The sequence below is a fragment of the Tenrec ecaudatus genome, chromosome 6 (genome assembly GCF_050624435.1).
Source record: "Tenrec ecaudatus isolate mTenEca1 chromosome 6, mTenEca1.hap1, whole genome shotgun sequence".
In the NCBI taxonomy this organism is placed as follows: Eukaryota; Metazoa; Chordata; class Mammalia; order Afrosoricida; family Tenrecidae; genus Tenrec; species Tenrec ecaudatus.
Genome location: NC_134535.1, coordinates 76,729,595 through 76,750,105, shown reverse-complemented (window position 1 = coordinate 76,750,105; position 20,511 = coordinate 76,729,595).

Below are 20,511 nucleotides of genomic sequence, written 5' to 3'. Positions count from 1 at the left end.
TGTGATTCTAACGTCATTGACCGTTTTTCTGTGATGCCGAAAGCATGCACAGATGCATGGAACGTCGAGCAAATGGTCCTGGTCTGCTTTGTGATGGTCTTTATCATGACTCGTGTGTGTGTGTGGTCCTGTCCTACATATCTATCATCAGAACAATTTTAAGATTCCTTTCTGCTCAACAAAGGAAAAAAGGTTTTTTGTACTTGTTCTTCGCACATCATTGTGGTTTCCATCACCTATGGCAGCTGCATCTTTGTCTATATCAAACCTTCAGCAAAAGATGAAATGGCTATCAATAAGGGAGTCTCAGTACTAACTACTTCCATTTCCCCCATGTTAAACCCATTTATTTATACTCTGAGGAACAAGCAGGTCAAACAAGCCTTTAAAGACTTAGCCAAAATAATTCTATTACTCTCAGAGCATTAGAGGAATAATAACATCAGGGAAATAAAATGCTTCCTTAGGTTTCCATCCTATTTTAGGAATAGAGATGGTCCTAAAAATTAACACAAAGTTTCTCTCTTTAAATTTTGCCTGTTTAAGCGAAAGATTCTTAGTGGTCTAGTAAACTTTAGCTAAAGGTTTGTTTTTTATCTTGAGTCTTTCTATAGTGTTATCATAAAAGCATAGTTCTAATATTTCCAAGGTGATTTTACAACAATGTATCTGATTTTAAATCTCCAACCTTTGGGTGGGGGGTGTCTTTTACATCCTGGTTCCTACAGAGATGAGCTTCTCTTAATCACTTGGGGTCTCTGGCAGTTAACATGAGCAGAAACCCAGGCCTTGTTAGTGGAGCAGACACGGATCCCACTGTGACAGCGGGATAAAAAAGAACTGTCTAATTCAGCAAGAACTGAATGAAATAATTCAGTTTTGGTCAAAATGGTTTTATGAATTTCTCCTTTACCATGGTGACCTAATAACTTTAATATTACAGACTAATACTTATAATGTGAATTAAAAAATACAAAAGTAATACTTGTCATTGATCTATGAACATTAGGAAATAAAACAAAGTTGTGCTTAATATTAATCATCTGCTAAGATGCATTTGTTTTTGCTTTAATTTTGAATAAATATTCAGAAAGGATATCTAGATTGTATTTAAATTCACTTATAATTAAACATGTAAACAACTCTGCAAGTTGTTTTTATACTCATAATTGTACGTCGTGACACTGAAGCTTAGACCAATTAGCTTATAAGTGAAACAAGGATGTAAAATCAGTTTTAATGGATGGGAAAGGATCTTTTTCTTCTAACACATGTACCTGCTTCTCCAGCAAGGCATCGAGATAACCTCATGGACTGTCCAGTGAAGTGCCCGCTACTTCTGAAATGGAGCGGGATTTACTTATACAAAGATAAATGCTAAATGTCATTAATTGACTTTTAACCTCATATCGTCTCAACAATAAATTATTACAGTTAGATAATGTGTTATAATGACATTGGGTTGAAAAAATTTAAAGTAATATTATCAAGCTATAGAAATGCTGAGCAAGTTGAAATGGGAAAAGGAAGCAAGAGAAAAGAAGAAAAACTGGTTTTGTAAATTGAAATATTCAACTTCTTTGAGAGAGTATTCTCTAAACTTAATTTCAAATGTTTCTTTTGGTGCTAGTAATAAGATCCCCTAAATAAGATAGCCCCTAAATGTGATTCGCCTAAGATACTGTAAAGTCCACCATGTATTCACAAAACAATATAAGCTTATAAGAAGCTTACAAGAAGTATTATCTAAATTCAAATCACCTATCTAAAGTAAAACTGCTCAGAGACCAAATGCCAGGCAGACAAAAGCCTTTGGGCAGGTAAATTCATCCTACATATACGGGTAAATTCACACACACACATACACATTACTGAGTGCAGTCAAATTGCTTCCAAATTAAAGGGCTTCTATGTACAAGAGATGGAAGCACTGCCCAGATCTGTACCATCCTCACAATTGTCATGTTTGAACATGTTTTTTAAGGCGATTTTGTCAATCCATCTTCATGAGGGTCGTCTTCATTTTCATTGACCCTAGACTTTACCAAGCATGATGTTCTCTCCAGGGATAGGTCTCTCCTTGAAACTTGTACAAAGTATGTGAGATGAAATATTGCTGTCATCACTTTTAAGGAATATTCTGGCTGTATTTCTTCCAAGATACATTTGTTTATTCTTCTGTCCATCCATTTCAAGGGTGGTAAATTAATATGGCCCTTCTACCCATAACTCCTAATGTGATGTATTATCATTCTGGACCCTATGCCTGTGGCTATAATCTTATTTCATAGGGTGTTTCCTTCTAAATTAGTAGATAGGAGTAGGGTGGGATTGATTCTTTGTTATGCCATGTTAATCTAGACCATGATTCCATAGGCTTTATAGGAGATTTTACACATATACATTTATACATATACATATATATACACATAAATAAATTGTTATTTGGTGCCATTGAGTTGAAATAAGGCCGTAGCAGTCCTATATACCACAAAACAAACAGTGCTTAGTCCCAAAACCTCCTCACGATTTTTGCCCCTTGTTGCAATCATTGTGACAACCCGTCATGTTGAGTGTCTTCTGTAACACTCTGCTGAATTTTGGTTAAGTTTTAAATCATCACTTTTTTTTGCATACAAAGATTTCTTTGCTCACTCCATTAGGATTAAGGGGATAGGGGTCACGATTTGAAAGTCAGGTCTTCAGTAATATCACTTTCTATGGATGCAATGGCACAAGATTTTGCTTCTTTAACCAAATGTGAAAATTCATCTACACTGGTCTGTATCCCTAGGTGCACAGGTTGGTCACATACATAAATGGTGTCAATAATAGTCTCTTAACCATAATTGATATGCATTACACCTACAACCACATTGTGAGTTCTGAACAAATTGAAATATAAGAACAGGAGTAAAATAGATGCAAATATTTGCATCATTTGTAGTAAATGTTTGGTTGAAGAGTTTAGCATGGAAGAAAGGATTTCTTCAAACTGCCAAGTTAGATAAAGAATATTTCTGGAATTGTAAAGTAAGGAAACTATGTGACTCAATAGCACATTTAGGGAAGAAGGCAGAATGTTCTTAGTACAGGTCATTGAAGAGTAAAAGAAAAGCTAAAACTATTCATGAGCAATGATCTTATTCCTATCTCAACAAGCAGATAAATTTAACAGAGAATTAAACAATAGCTAAATTAATGATAATATGCAAAGAGCCAGTGGTCTGAAGTGGATGGAGGTAGACGTGAGTTCTCTAGCTGGATACTGGTACTCATTGGCCTAGCTTAGCTGGCTAGGATTGAGCTAACCATAAACTCAATGGATAAACAGAAAGATGTTTGACGCTGTGAGTTGATGAATGTTGCCTTCAGTCTTTATGAACCACATGCTGTACATTGGACTTTGCTTATGCATGAAAACACACAAGTTTCAAACTGGAAGGAAAATTCATTACATCAAAGAACATGTTTATCTCTTCATCACATCACAGAACACTGAATTGATAGCAATGGACAGCTTACAAATTAGATACTCAAAATGAGAGGAGACCAAGTCATGAAGTATCCCATTTAAAACTTATATGTATGTCTGCAGTGTCGAAAAACTGGATTGAGGGCTAGGGCTAAGGCTAAGGCTAGGGCTAGGGTTAGGGTTAAAAAATATATAAAAAAAGAGAAAAAAGTGGATCAAGGGGTGATTTCCCGCGGAATAGTTTCACTTTTCCTAATGGGTCCAGGAAAGACACAATGAGGGAAGTTGTTGATAGGATTGGTTGTTGGTTGTTGATAGGTTTAGGTTTAGGTTTAGGTGATGTTTAGAAATGTTCAGGTTTAGAAATGTTAAGCATCAAATATTTTTGTTTGTTCACTTATAAAATATATGATGCAAGCAGGATTGGTGTATTTTCTATTGGACACATGCTAGTTTGTTTCCTGTTAGAGGGAAGTATCATTTTATTGTCTTAGTTTGTAGATCATTTATAGTGAAAGAGTTATGTACAAATTCCAAGATGACAAGCAGTGTACAGTGACAGGTTTTGGTAAAGTCCACACAATCAATCAGTTCACAACCTGAGGATAGCTCCTTGGGGGCTTGGCCTTTTTTAAGGACAACCCTGAAGATAAACTGGTCTTCTTCCTGCCTTACTTCACCCTCCAGCCTGGCCTGTATGATGTATCTGACCTGGGGGTGGTGGGCCATATGGCCCGCCAACCCTTGGAGTTGGAGTGCCTGTCATTGTCCTCTGAACCTTAGATGCACTCGACCCTGCAATGACACCTGTGATCTTCAATGTTGGCCTTCTTGTTTCATCAATTGGCGTCTGTGTGCGTCTGGAGGTGGCTACAGCTGGAACCTGACCTATGAACTTGAGTTGGACTAGCTTAGGTTACTTCCTTGATACAAAATGTTATTCATGATACAAAGTTCACCCTTATATGTGTGAATGTGTGCCCTGGTTTTATTTTTTCTAGAATATTCAGTGTGCTAGTTAGATTCTATGTCAGCTAGACACTCTTTTGATGGTAGGAGAGGATCCCAACCTATCAATCTAGTCTAAGTCTGATGAGCGTGTGGCCTTGGGAGTGTGACCTTTTGGTTAAGACAGAGCTCTGAAGCAAAGCCAAGTTCTCTTTGGCCCTTCCCTTCTGCTGAAGCTGGATCCTGCATTTAGTGCCTCAATCTTCTGTTTTGATGCCTACCAATTCCTGGAGTGGTTTCCCAGTGTTGGATTAATTAGTCCAATCTTGTATTCATTTACCCCTGAATCTACCAGTCTGTGGCCCCTCTGCTGTGGGATCATTCTGCTTCCTATTTGTCCCCTTCCACAGCTACATGAATCAGGGGAATTGTCCAGCTTCCCTTACAAACTGACAGGATCAGACTGAACTAGATCAACCTGCTTCCACAACTGCATAAGATACTTCTTGATATACATTTATATAAGCATATGCAAATAAGTATCACTGATTTTTCTTCCCTAAAGAACTCAGTCTGACACATTTGGTACTGCATGTGATTCAAGAGAAATAAAATCATAAAGATGAGTTTTCTAAATTGATTCTCAGATATAATTAGGCTGACAGGTACTGAGAACTCCACGTCTGTCTCTGTAAGAGTAAGTCTGTCACTATTATTAAAAAGGTTGTTGTCAGATTGGATCCAGTGGGTCCTATGGGTCCTATGTAGTGATTTCTTCAATTCCTCTGCATTCTTGGACTAGACATACTCAGCAAATGGAGGAACCACAATGTTGGATCCCTGAAATATGGTACAGGGCTATTATGGTAGGTAAATCCAAGTGGAAGTTGTTAGAACTGTCTCTGCCACACAATATGGTAAACTGAATGCAATACTGAATTCCTCGAGGAACTGCTGAGATTAGTATCATTATCAAAGACTTGCACTCTACAGGGGTGGTGACTCCCGCACATCCTCATTTCTCTTGTCTATTTGACCTATACAAACATCAGGTGGAACTTGGAAATTAACTGTACATTATTGTAAACTTAATCATGTGGTGACTACAATTGCAGCTGCTGTTTCAGATGTGGTTTCATTGCTTAAACAAATCAATACTTTTCTTAGCTACTCGAATGTGGCCATTGGGTCAACCAATGCCCTTTTCTCAATTCTATTTTCAAAGGACCACTTGAATCAATTTTCCTTCAGATGGTAAAGGCAAAAATACGCTTTCCAACTCTCTCAGGGCTAAAACAACTCTACAACACTATGCCATAATTTAATACATAGAAACTTTGATCACCTTCCCCTCCAAAAAAGGTCACATTGTTTCATTAAATTGATGACGCAATTTGACTGGATGTAGTAAAGAAGCAGTTTCAATGACTTTAGACTTATTGGCAAGATATCTGAATGCTAGGAAATTAACCCTTCAACATGGACTTTCACTCCCCAAGGCTAACTTGGCTACTATTACTGCTGAGGGCCATATCTACCAGCAGGAATGACCAACACTGAGTCCAAGATATGGGACAATTGTTTGGAGAAATCTGGTGGCAAGTAGATTACATTGGACTACTTTATTCATGGAAAGGGCAGTGTTTTATTCTTAAATAAATAGACACTTCCTCTGGATATGGACTGGCTTTCTCTGAACTGAATGCTTCTGCCAAAACTACCATTCATGGGTATACAGAATGTCTCATACCTTAAGAGGGTATCCAGCACAGCATTGACTCAAATCAAGGGACTCACTTCACAGCAAACGAAGTGTAGCAATGGGCACAAACTTATGGAATTACTGGTCCTCCCCTGTTCCTCATCGTGCTGAAGCAGCTAGCTTGATAAAGCAATCCAATGCACTTCCAAAGACATGATTAAAGTACCAGCCAGGGGACACTCTGTCAAGTTGGGCCAATGATCTTCAGGAGGTTACAAATGCTCTTAGCCAGTTTCCATTATATGGTACCATTTCTCCAATATCTAGAAACCACAACTCCAGGAACCAAGGGGTAAAAAGAGGTGTGGCATCACTCACTATAATATACTCACCACATATTCCTCCCTGTCCCTGCTACCCTCTGTTCTTTGGGCTGGAGGTATTGTTTTAGAATGGAGGAATACACCTACCTGAAGACACAGAACTTATTCCATTGAACTGGAAGTTAAGGATGCCTTCTGGTCATGTAGGGCTCTAAAGGCCTTTGGATCAACAAAGAAGGCTATTACTGTATTAAGTGGTGTGATCGATCCTGATTACCAAGAGGAAATTGGACTAGTGTTATTAAATGGAGGTAAAGAAGAGTATATGTGGAGTTCAAGAGGTTCCTTAGGTTAAATCTTAGTGTTACTATGTCCTGTGATTAAAGTAAATGGTCCATCCCCACAAAATTTTTCCTATACCAGATAATTCAAAATCGTTAGTAATGTTTATTATCAATTTAAAACATAGAAAAATAAAAGAAAAAAACATAGAAAAATGTTTTCTATATAGCTGTACATTGCTAAAATATAATATTTCCCCAGCTAGATGAAAATAAAATATTTTAAAATTTTAATTACATTATTAATAATTAGGCATAAGCATTTAAATTTTTTTCTCCTGTTTTTTCTTTAATCACTATCTTATTCTTAAAAATTATTGAAATAGGCTTAAAAATACTTCATCCACTCATTGCCATCGTGTTAAGTCTGACTCATAGTGACACAATATTGTAACTGAAAAATAAGAAAACTTCACACAGTTTGGTGATTTTGAAAATAATGAAAACAACAGTGTATGGAGTGTGAGCAAACAATGCTACATGATTAGAAGCATCATTATAATTCAGCAATAATGAAAGTTTTATTAGAGTTCCTTGAAAAATGTAAATTAGCATACAGTTTTAGCCTTGTAAGTATATTAATACATGAAACAAAAAGAATAGGTAATAGTACGAACATTAAAATTTAAGCACAAACCAGTATTGCCAAAGATGAAGAAATTGAAGGTTTTTCCTAATTAAAGTAGTTTGATATTGATCATAGAGGCAATCAAAATGCATTGATAATTCCTGGAGATTGCTGGGAGAATGTTGTAATCAGAAAGGATTTTCAAAGCGAAACCAACTACCCCTGAGTTTATTTTGAATCTTGGTGACCCAATAGGACAGAGTGGAACTGCTCCCTATGGTTTCCAAGACTGTAAGTCTTTATGAGAGTAGACAGTCTCATCTTTCTCCCACAGAGTGGCTGATGTGTTGAAACCACCAACCTTGGGCTTAGCAGCCAAATATGCCACAAACATTCCTTGAAAAAGGATAATCAGTCAGGAAATATGGACTTAGTGACAGATAAAAATTTCAGAGACTATATGATATAGTTCTGTAAGACTAACAACTTATTCATAAAGGCAACAGGCATAATTCCTTCTTTTGGACTACATAGAAATCAAGCAAACTACAATATTGGAAAACAACTCTGAAGTAGCTTAATATCATCTGTCAGAACAGACCATTAATTGATCACACATGAGTTCAAGTTAAAGCTGAAAAAAATAAGAAGACAAATGCATGAGAGCCCAAATTCTATCTTGACTGTATCCCACAAGAACTTAAAGACCATCTCAAGAATAGATTTGATGCACTGAACCCAAATGAACAATGACCAAATGATAATCCAATGAATTTTGGAATAGCATTAATCACATCATACATGAAGAAAGCAAAATATCATTAAAATATATCATAGAAAAGACCAAAATGGATGTCTGAATCTTGCTCTTGAATCTAAAGTTACTGTGACTACAATTAATGATTTTTAAAAAGCTAAAAGAAATTTTCAAAAGCCAACTCTATCAGAAGGTTCCAAGGTGGCATCCAGGTAGAATCACCTGCCTGGTGCTTGTGAAGATGAACTGAGGCACAGGATGAGTGAGAGGTAAACTGAGGCACAGGGAGATGGACAAAGATAACTGACAGGACAATGGCGGAGCAGAAACAGAAATAGATTTATTAGGGCGGAGCTTCCAGGTGAAGCCCCATGGTCTAGCAAGTAGGCCAGGGGAATTGCGAGCTTTGTTCAGGGCCCAGAGTTTTTAAAGGAAAATGGGGAGAGGGAGGTCCATGCTGCAGCAGCAAGGTTCATGGCCCAGGATGTAGTTTATCGGTTCTGGTATGCAGGTTGGCAGGTTCTCAGGGAGTTAGGCATCCCAGGCATTGTTCTTTTCAGCCTCCTCATTTCAAGGGAGACGGGATGCAGCTGTTAATCTTCCGGACCTGCAGGGAAGCAGCCTCAGCTTAGCCCAATCAGGTTCCTAACTAATTTAAAATGTCTCTTCCCCAGGTCAGAGGGACCGGGCACAGGAAGAAATGAGTAAAGGGCTGGTACACCTGGGGCAGGTAGGCTTGCCATCAATATCCATGACTGAGATTGAGGAAGGACTGCCTAGCCCTGAAAATGAGGGCAGGTCAGAAAAGATAACTTATGTGTAAGTAGGAAATTTACTCACCAAATACCTTGAGCAATACCCAAAGCTTGGTGAGGGTGTTGGGGGGGGGGTGGGTCCAGTTAGGGTCTCCTCAGTCTTTGGCCAATCCCAGCAGTGCCAACATCAGGTCAGGAACTGGAAGAACAGTCTCCCTGAATGGAGATGCAAAGGCCCTGCTGCTTTTCCAAGGACAGTTGGTCTTCCCGTGTACACTTTGACCATATGCCGGGAAGGTTTTGCTTGGAGCTTTAGGCCTGGAGCACTCTTGTGACTAGTGACCTTCTTCTCCACATTTGAAGCAGGCACCAGGTGGTGGTCAATGTTCCCCTACACCCTCAGTTCGATGGATTGACACAGAGCATGCAACAATGGGCTCAAGCATTGCAGTCTCTAAAGATAGTGCAGGGTTGAGCAGTGTTCTGTTCCTGTGTGCATATGACTACGAGTGGGGCTGACTTGAATAAGGGCACTCGACAACAACAACAAAATTAGAATATAAATGATGTTATAAATGACTATACCCACTGCCATTTAGCCGACTCCAACTCACAGTGACCCTGTATAGCAATGGTTGTCAACCTATGGGTTGCAACCCCTTGGGGGGTTGAATGGCCCTTTCACAGGGTTCGCCTGATTCATAACAGTATCAAAATGACAGTTATGAAGTAGAATTGAAAATAATTTTGTGTTTGGGGGGTCACCACAACATGAGGTACTGTATTAAAGGGTCGTAGGATTAGGAAGGTTGAGAACCACTGCCATAGTTTCTGAGGCTTTGTAAATCCTTATGTGATATTTTTATTAGAATGAATAGATTTCTACAGAAATACTGAAAAAATGTAACAGGAAGTTGTTTATTTTCACCCTCATAATAGTGTCACCAGGGTGGTACTTTCCACTAGGGTCCTTTCAAAAAAAAGTTTTAATGGTACATAGTCCATATAGCATACAATTCAGTGGTTAAATCATATCCAGATTAGATATAAAATGGAGACCATAATCAGCTTTAGAACATTTTTTTCTTTCTTGTATTCATTTTTATTAGCTCTCCATTTTCCCTCATTCTCCCCTGCCATATCTCTAAGACATCATTAATTCAGTTATCTCTTCTGGATTTCAATATAGAAAACATACCACAACACAACAATAATAAAATGAAACCAAGAAAATCTTCAATCTAAAAGAGTGTAGAAAATATAAAAACTAGAACAAATTTAAAATGGGCCAAAGGGAAGATAAATGTATTCAGAGTTAGATTTTAACCTAACTGAATATGAAATAACCCTCTTTCTAATGCACTCTACATAATAGTAAGGCTATTCCCATTCCTGATCTCTGATCAGAGGAAAGTCACCAGAAGCTTAATCCATGTGTTTTTCAAGGCACACAACATCCTTCACACGAAGGACTAGATGTGCAAACCCCACTAAGTGAGCTGTAATTTAATTTACCTCAAACTCACCTGTAGTCCTTGGACGTTAGGCTGAAACTCCCTAGTGTAGGTGAGAAGAACCAGATGACTACTATCCCAAGGGTATAGAACTGGTGGTCTTTGAACTTTGGTTTGGGTCTCTTGCTTTGAGGGTGCCCCACGATTGTTGGGCTGGAACTAACATATACTTAATGCTTCAGTGTTCCCCTTGCTATGACATGTATTAATCTGATAAGCATGGTTCTGCTACTGTCAATGAATATTATTGAAAATTTTGCACTCTCACCAGCCCTCATGTTTGTGGAAATAGTGCCCAGTCACTTAAGAGTTTAATCTGTACAAGCCAATAGTTCCTGTATTGAAGTTCATAAGAGGCCTATACTCACAATTTAATATTCTCAACTGTGTTTTAAATTCTATACCATTGGCTAAAGTAGTGATGCTATCAATAAAATTACCTCATGTCCCAGGGAGAGAATTGATAATATTCTCTAACATAAAATGCTAATGATATCTCTAAGGTGAGCCAGAGTCTTATATAAATTACAGATATATGAATGAGTTTGGAACTCACACTTAATCCCAGCAACAACCGAAGAACAATTAGTTCTTATGTCTTGGCCCTGTCCAACGCTTGTTCTCATGAAGAAGATATGGTTGCTATAGCCAAGTGTGGGAGAAAAATCTAGATAATACCCATTTATCACAAATGTCTGGGGTCTTAAAGTTTTGCATACATACAAGCTGCCGTCTAAGTGAGGTGTCACCTAAATTCTTATGCAGGAATAATATCAGCCTATGTGATCCAATGATTATAAATAATATAATCCAACACAGAAGAAATGAATGGAATTAGGGCTTAAATTGTAAACACCTGATTTGCAGAAGGGTGTGGATAACAGAGGAATCCCAAAATTCATTTGCATTGTGGGTCAACACGTAAATAAAGCCTCAGGTGAATTCTTTCTGACCATATTGGAGGGATGTGAATAGCTTTGTTTGAGATAGAGCGCATTAAAAGTCATTATGACAGAGAGAGTTAGATATAACATAGTATTGTTTAATCTTCCTTGTGACCCTATTGCTGTTATATTTCATTTTTATCCACAACTTTCAAACCATTAAATCATCCATCCTGATGTCTAGTAACTGTCTGAGTAGCAGTTACAAATTGGGCTGCTAACTAACATCAAGGTCAGCAGTTCAAAACCACCAGCTGATTCACAGGCAAGAGATGAGGCTTTATGCTCCCATTAAGACGAAAACCTCTGGGGGTCTTTTAACCCTGTGCAATGGACTCAGTGTGAGCTGGCCTCGACCTGATGGCAGTGAGTCAAGGAGTTTGAATAAATATGTTTCCTAACCTTATATATCATTATAATCAATAAAAATAGTTCTCATAAATGGCATAATTGTTTATGTAGTGTTTTAAAACTTAATTTTCACATATGCATTCTTATCATCTTTCTTTAAAACTAAGGTCCACATCATTTGGTAAGGACTGTATACTGAACCATACTTCCCTAATTGACTTACACATTTCCCAAGTGATGTTCACATTCTTCCCAATTTTTATTACAAATAGACTGAAATAACAAGTTTAAATATATATTTCAGGGTACTGGGAAAATCTTCCATAAATTTTTAGACTGAGCTATTCCAGGTGAAGGGTTACATGCAAATGTGATAAGTAAATCAACAATTTTAAATTATGTATGAAGGTATCTTTTTCGGCAAAACATGCTAATACTTTATATCATGAAAGTAATGACTTTGTGTGGAATACACAACAAGGTTTACATTTGAAAACCAAGATTGCTAATAAAATAGTACATCATGTCTTGGTATGATAGATTAATTCATTTTCTTATTTTCTATAGCTATCTTTGGATTATTTGTCTTCCTTATTGGTTCATAGAAGGTCCTATTTATATATTGATGTTAATTATATAGCAAATCCATCCTTTTCATTATATTCCCTAATATTTTTCTTAATATTATATAGCTTTACAACAGATTTTTAAATATGTGTTAATTAAAATTTTTCACTTAATAAAATGATGGGGAAGAGGAGAAATTTATCATTTAAAAAAGGTATAGCCATGCTCATATTATAAATTTGAAAAAAAATAAATTTGAAACTGACTGGTTTAGCCCTGAAAGTTTCTGGTTAAAGTGACATGTTTTACCTTCTGTACATCACTGCTAAATAATTATTTATTCATTGATGATTCATTCTCAATGGATGTGCAATCAGCCTCATTGTTCTATAGGTTGCATTATTAGAAATTTCTTTACTAGCTTCACAAAAATATAAAGTAATTATAAATCATTCACCATGATTTATCAACTTAGGTCCACTTTACTTCTATAAGAGTAATGTATATTTTTTGAATGAGTTACAAAGACTTATTTAACTTGTTTATTCCTCAGGGTATATATAAAAGGATTCAGCACTGGTGATAAGAATGAAATGAGCAATGACACACTTTTATTAATCTCCACATTTTCTTTTACAGAAGTATTGAGATAGATGAAGATGCAGCTCACATAGGGGATAGAAACTGCAATCATGTGGGAAGAACATGTGGAAAAGGCCTTTTTCCTTTGTTGCAAAGAAGACAATTTTAGGATTGTCTTTATGATATAAATGTAGGAGAACATGTCACATACAAGAGTGAACATAAAGATTAGTCCAGCACAGTATATCACCATCTGCTTAATTAACCATGTGTCTGAGAGTGACATTTCTAGAATCGGTGGTACATCACAGCCCAAATGATAGATGACATTGGAGTCACAGAACTCCAGATTCACAATTAAGTTTAGTGGTGGAAAGATAATAAAAAAACCTATCGTCCAAAACCAAATAACCGTTGCTTGGCACACTTTGCTGCTCGTCATTGTCACGTAATGCAGGGGTTTGCAGATGGTCACACACCGATCATAGGACATGGCAGCCAAGAGAAAACATTCAGTCACTGCAAAGAGATCACCAAGAAATAGTTGAACAGAACATGCAGCAGAGGAAATTGTTCTGTCTCCAGTGACGATGTACTCTACCAGAATCTTGGAATACAGGAAGGTGTAAATGATGTTTCCAGAAAAGAGAAATTCTGGAGGAAGAAAATACATGGGTGTTTTTAGGTGGGAGTCTACCAAAGTGAAGACAATGATGATCAGATTTCTAGATATACTTGATATGCAGATACTAAGTAGAAAAGTCAAAACCTGTAGAAAAGGAACTTCTGTCAGTCCCAGAAAAATTAACGCTGTTATTGTGTGGCTCCTCATTATTGACTTCAGGCTTAAGCCAAACTTATGCATAAATATCAGAGGGCATAGAACTTCAGAGTGCAGGGACACATTCAAGTTATCCAAGACACATGATTTTTTTTCACCCATGGGATACTTTTTCTATTTTGTTTTGATTTGATCTTCTTCATTAAATTAAATTGAGTGGACAAATGAATTTTTAAATAACTTGTAATTTAATTATGGTTTAATTTTTATGTATTACTATTTTATAATTACTTACCAAATTTAACATTTGAACTTCAACTTGGGGTATGTCCACTTTGATTTAAACAATCAGATTTATTATTTTACATATCACAAGCTGTAATACAAATATCTTACATCTATTCCTTGGATTACACTGTGTAGTACAACCTGGGCTTCTGTTTCCCTCTTTTATTACACCACGAGGCAATGTTGGGTATAATGAATTAACTGTGAAAGAATATGGAGAGCTCACTTTCAGTCAAGTATACTTGACTGAAACTCTTCACTTGAAAGTGTGTACCCTAAATCTTCTTGTAGTCAAATTCATACTCTTTGTAACTTGTTATATACTTGCATTCATTTCTAAACACATTACTCTTTTACTTTCCATCATGCACCTTCATATGACTAAGTTCAATATATAATCATAATAGCACTAACACTCACTAATCCTCTTGCCATGCTCCTGGCATTGGTTGAAGTACATCAACACAAACAATTGAGGCAGATGAGCAAAAGAAACTCTATTTTTGTTAGCTATTAGTTGGCCTTCCCACTCCCCCTCCTCTTATGGGGAGTCTCTGCTGATGATTAATTTTAGAATGAACGCTCATGTTCCCAGGTCCAGGACATTATAATTAGTTTTTACTATTCTTCAATATATCTTTTCTTTCAATTATTTTTAAATAGTGTTCCTTTTTATCTTGTAATCTGAATGTTGTAATTAATCTTGTTATATTAACCAAGATATTATAATCAATTTTAGTATTGTTTCTTTTTTTATAAAAAATGTACCTCACAATGCTTACTTGTTCTTTTAGAAGTTACAATTAACTCATTAATTTTGTTTCCTGCTTCTGTCCACACTTGCTTGAGCTCTAGACAGGTGATAAATGAGTTTGGGACCTTGAAAGTTTGACTGAGAAGTTCACTCAGGACTGCTATGAGGGGAAATAACATTAGTTTCTGGGTAGCCCAGCTAGCTGAATAAAGATTTCTCTAAATTTCAAGACATTATAGCAGCTGTCATTTATTTGAGCCCACAACACAATCTTGAGTAGAGAGACTCCAACATAGGAAAGAGATATGAATCCAGGCTTCTGGTAGATAAAACTTGATAGAAACCTAGATTCAAGGACAGGGTAATATCATCAGAAATACACACTGAGAACCTTCTTTCCAGACTCAGAATAAATGAAGCCAGAAAGTTAGACTCTGTACAAGGAATTATTACCAAGAGGTGATGCTCCAGTTCACTCTGGGAATCTTCTTCTTTCCTGTTTCCTTCTTTGTCAGACTCTCAAGGCATCAGTTAGTCCTGTTCTTGGTATTTAATTAGCTTTTATCATGTCTCAAAAATATTTTCCTTCCTGAATGCTCAATATTTTGATTTTATCTAAATCCAGACTCCCATAAATATTTGTATTTACTATTTTCTTGTATTCATATTGACTCTATCTTGTTTTAAAATTTAACTTCCTAAAATATATTAATTTTATAATGTGTGAGACATGGATAATAAAATAACAGACAATATGTATATTTATGGAGCATTTTTTCACAAGTCTTCCCTCAATCCAGAACTAGTAATGATTTGTATAGCCATAGTTTTAGAAAATAGTATACTTCATTAATGACTGCTGCATATATTTTCATCAAATGCTAATATCAGTAGTATTCAATACACTGCTTATATTCTCCACCCACTTCCTGCTCATGCCAGGATAAAGCATACAGTAAAATTACTTGAAGTAACATACTCATACTTAACTTACAGTAGTATTTCATTTATTTTATAAATGAATCTGTTAGTACTTTTTCTAAAGATGCATTTTATCTACAGGGGGCACAGGTTGACTACTGGAGACTTATAACTGCTGATGGGGAAGTAGATCTACATGCATATATTTACAGGTTTAGTATTAAGGTATCAGATGGACATTGGGCCTCCACAAGTACTTCCTCAAAGCAAGAACACTTTGTTCTATTAAATTGGCATTCCATGATGCGCCCCTTCCTGACAAGATTGCTGAAGACAAATGTGTGTATAAGCAAATGTGGTAAAGAAAGTTGATGGTGTCCTGCTGATGAGGTAAACAGGCATCTAACTAACTCAGAAGCAACAAATCCCACATGGAAGAAGCTCACCAGCCGGAAATAAAAGGTTAACACTGAGGGGATCAGGTATCAGGCATCAACGAACAAAAGCTCATATCATTGTAAATGAGGGGGAGTGCAGATTGGGGACCCAAAGCCCATCTGTAGGCAACTGGACATCCGCTTACAGAAGGATCTTGGGGAGGAGATGAGCCAGTCAGAGTGCAGTGTAGCAATGATGAAACATACAACTTTCTTCTAGCTCTTAAAATCTTCCCGCAACCCTCTGCCCCAACTATCATGATCCCAATTCTACTTACAAATATGGATACACCAAAAGATGTACACTGGTACAGATAGGAACTGGAAACACTGGAGACACAGGGAATCCAGGACAAATGATCCCTTCAGGACCTGTGGTGAGAGTAGCAATACCAGAGGGTGGAGGGAAGGTGGGGCAGAATGGGGGAAATGATTATAAGGATCTACATATAACCTCCTCCCTGGGAGACAGACAGCAGGAAAGTGGGCGAAGAGAGACATCAGACAGTGTAAGACATTACAAAATAATAATTTATAAATTATCAATGGCTGATGAGGGAGTGGGAAGTGGGGAGGGAGGGGAAATATGAGGAGCTGATACCAGGGCTTAAGTAGAAAGCAAATGTTTTGAGAATGGTCAAGGGAACAAATTCACAAATGTGCTTGACATACAATGGATGAATGTATGGATTGTGATAAGAGTTGCATGAGCCCCCAATACAATGATTTAAAAAGAAAAAGAGACTCAGCCCAATGGACCCTGGAAATATCTATGTGAGCAGTTTCTCTACTCTTGTGGAACCAACAAAATATGTTTTTGTTCTCATGCTAATTCAAATAAAGATTTTAAAGGAAGGACATATGTTTTTCCCTAAAATAGAGAAATGATGGGGCTATCATGAGTTATCAGGTAAATAGGGATAGTTGATTTGAATTTAGAGGTTAGGAAGATATATTTAGCTATAAATGCTGAAGCTAGTTACTTTATATAGCCCATCTGTAAGAGAAGAAAACAGTGTAACAAACAAAAGGTCCTTTGTGGTACATCACTGAAAGTCTCTGTGAATCATTAATATAATGAGCTTTGGCAATCAACCTTACAAAAGCAGTAAGGGGACAGAGCCCTTGGGGAAAGAAGATCAGCAGTAGCATCACATATGCCAGGTATATGTAAATCAAATAAGTTCCCTCCCTGGATATTTTAAGACAATAGAATTGCAGAAGACTTTACTTATTTTATTAAGTAATGCAATAATAACATTAAAACTAAAAGATAAAAAAGAAATAAAAGGTAAACACTGTAAATTATGTTATGAAAACAATGTCAGAAATTATTCCAGCTAAACATAAGGAAACCTTTTAAATTGCTTTGTAATCCACAATTTTCACCCAATGTATTACAGCCATCTTCAATTAAATGTTAAAATTATTGAAATAAAAACTGTATTGTGATATTTAAATGTATTAAATTAATTCATTTACATGAATATATACATATGACTTTGTCATAATAAGTGTAATTGTATGTTAAAAAGGACCATTGAGCAAAATACTATTTGATGCAAGGCAAACTAGCAAATCAAAGAAAACAAACGTTATTATCTGAAAGAGATGAAATTATTTTATACATTCTTTAGAAAATAAGTATCAGTTTAAATATTGAGTAAAAACTACAAATTGTTGTTAAATATTTCACCCTCTATATGACAAAAATTCCCAAGTAGACCAAAGATGTAAATATTAAAATTAAGCAATAACAAAAAAGAAAATCATTTAAGATGATTTCAATTTACTTTTGTAAAGATCAAACAATCATTCATCATAGCATATTTTAAGGGTATTAATAATTACTACACCTAAAGCAAAAGTGTTATATACTATAAATAACAATACAACATATAAAACCAATTCAAAACTGGAAATTATATTGAAACTTATTTGATCAGCATAAAGTTAATAAAACCGAAAATAAAAACATTGAGGTTTACACTCTACTTCGGATCAAATGCTTGTTTTAAAATACAATTAATAGGTAATATATATCAAAAACCATGAAAATGTCAAAAAATTTTAACTACATATAAGCATTTTGTTTACACAACTAGTGGAGCATAAAAACAGTCCAATCTGAAGATAATGATATAGAATATCTTACTGTTATTAGGTATAGCTGAGTCAGTTCTAACTCATAGTGACCTATTCACAACAGAATGAAACACTGCCTGAGCTTAAGCCAGTCTCACATGAAAAGTCCACTATTACAGCGACTGGGTACATCTCTCTCTTTGAGGATATTTCTGTTTTTTTCTGATATCATTTCCCAGGAACTAGTCTCCCTAATATCATGTCCAAAGTAAAATGTCTTATAGCATTTTTTTACATAGCATTTCTTATTCCAAAGATAAAAATTGTGAAAATTTTAAGTTTTCAAAATAGTAGTATTCATTATCAAAATGTTTAATGATTAAAATCTTATATAAAAATCTAATATCATTAAATTCAAAAGGAGACCATTTAAATCAATAAATTTAAAATTATTTTTGAGAGTAATATTGTATGGAATCTTTCTGTAAAGCATATGCAGACATACAGTACAGCATTTTAAGTAGTGTAAATTGCAAGCAAAATAAATTTGAAACACTAGAGTGTGAGTGTATAGCTCATTCACAGAACAAAACATTATATAGAAATAAGAAATAATAGAGAATATTTACACTCTCAAATAAAGCATGAATAATGTATTGTTAAGTATTTTAAAATGATGTTATAAGACAAATGTTGCATATATAAGACTCTACACATTCAGTCTCTACTAAAAATGTATATCTAAAGCTATTAATTGTGGCATTAGTTATCTACTGTGTCTTGAATTATGTACTGTGAAATGTCTGCCTTTTAGTATAGCTTTAATTAAATTTTGATAATAAATATTATTCTAAATTATGATTAATTAGGAGGCCTGAAAGTGTAGTGATTACGTGTTGGGCTATTATTCACATGGTCGCATCCACATGGTGGATATAAACGTTGCGTATAAATTTTGCCACTACACAAATGTGTTCATTGATGTGTTACATTAAAAGAAGAGAATAAAATTTGTGAATTTTTTGTTAATTTTAGAAAAATTATCTTCTGACATCTCAAAATAAAAGAACTAATATTTTATGAGCTCAGATTCTGAGAGATAAAGAAGCATTAATTGGGTAAGAAAAAATTGTTTAGCCTTACAATCTATGTTTAAAATTCAACTGTTCACTGAACCATAACAAAATTGAGGATTTTTTTAAATCCTAAAAGTCAATTAAAAATTAAATTAATTTAAATTCACTCAGTGCCATACAGTTGATCCAAGGAATAGCAACCCTATAGGACAAAGTATGGAGCCCTGGGGGATGCAATGGTTACATATTGGGCTACGACCCAAATGGGTCAGCAGTCAGGAAACACCAGCGGCTCCATGGGAGAAAGGCTGGGCTTTTTATTCCCATAAATAGTTACCATCTTGGGAATCCACAGGGGGTTGCTATGAGTCAACATTGATTCTGTGGTGTTCTTGCAAAAAAGTATTACCTGTGAACAAATCATGTGTCTTGCAAAATTCAATCATTCTATCTTCAGGTTCATTTCTAACAGGACCATATTTTGAAAGTACATGCATCTTGATTGCACGTAAGAACAAAGTTGTTTTTATATTGTTCTAAATGGTGCATTAGTCTGGGTACACTAGAGACACAAATTCATAAATACGCATAGTATATAAAAGAGTTTTATATAAAGGGTAATTATACATTAAGAAAGCGTCCCAACCTAGTCCAGTCCACGGTCACAAGTCCAATAGTAGCCCATATGTCTAACAACAATCTATAAGGTCCTCTTCAGACTCACAAAACACATGCAATGACGTGAATGTAGAAGATCAAAGACAAGTAGGTAGAAAGTCTTTGGTGGTAGAAGCATCTCAGTGCTGGCAGAGGTCTCCACGTGGCCATTCCAGTTCCCAGGGCTGCATCAGGGTAGGTCCATGTGGCATCTCCTCAGGGATGTCGCGCAGAAAGTCAGCCTTGTCAGTAGAGAGTCTTCAAGGGAGTGAATCGAGAGAGGGGTGTCTTCTGCCCCCAAGAAGGAAGTACCAGATTTCCCAGAATTCTCAGAAGGTCATGCCCACACAGAAGTTTCCACTCTTAATTCTTAAACTGACACTAGATTAGGTGACTACCACAATGGAAATGGAGAGTAATTCAAGTTATGATGTGACACTTCTTACTTCAACCCTCCCTAAATTTGATGCAATTAACTTAATGAACAGAAGCAAACATTGTTAGAAGATGATTCCTTCAGGTCAGAAGGCACTCAAAACATGGCGAAAGAACTACCTTCTCAAAATAGAGTTTGCCATAATGATTTGGATGGAGTAAAGTCTGCGTCAGAAAAGCATTCAAGACCTTCATCTGCTGATGGGGCACGACTCAAAATGAGAAGAAACATATTCAAACATCAATTAGT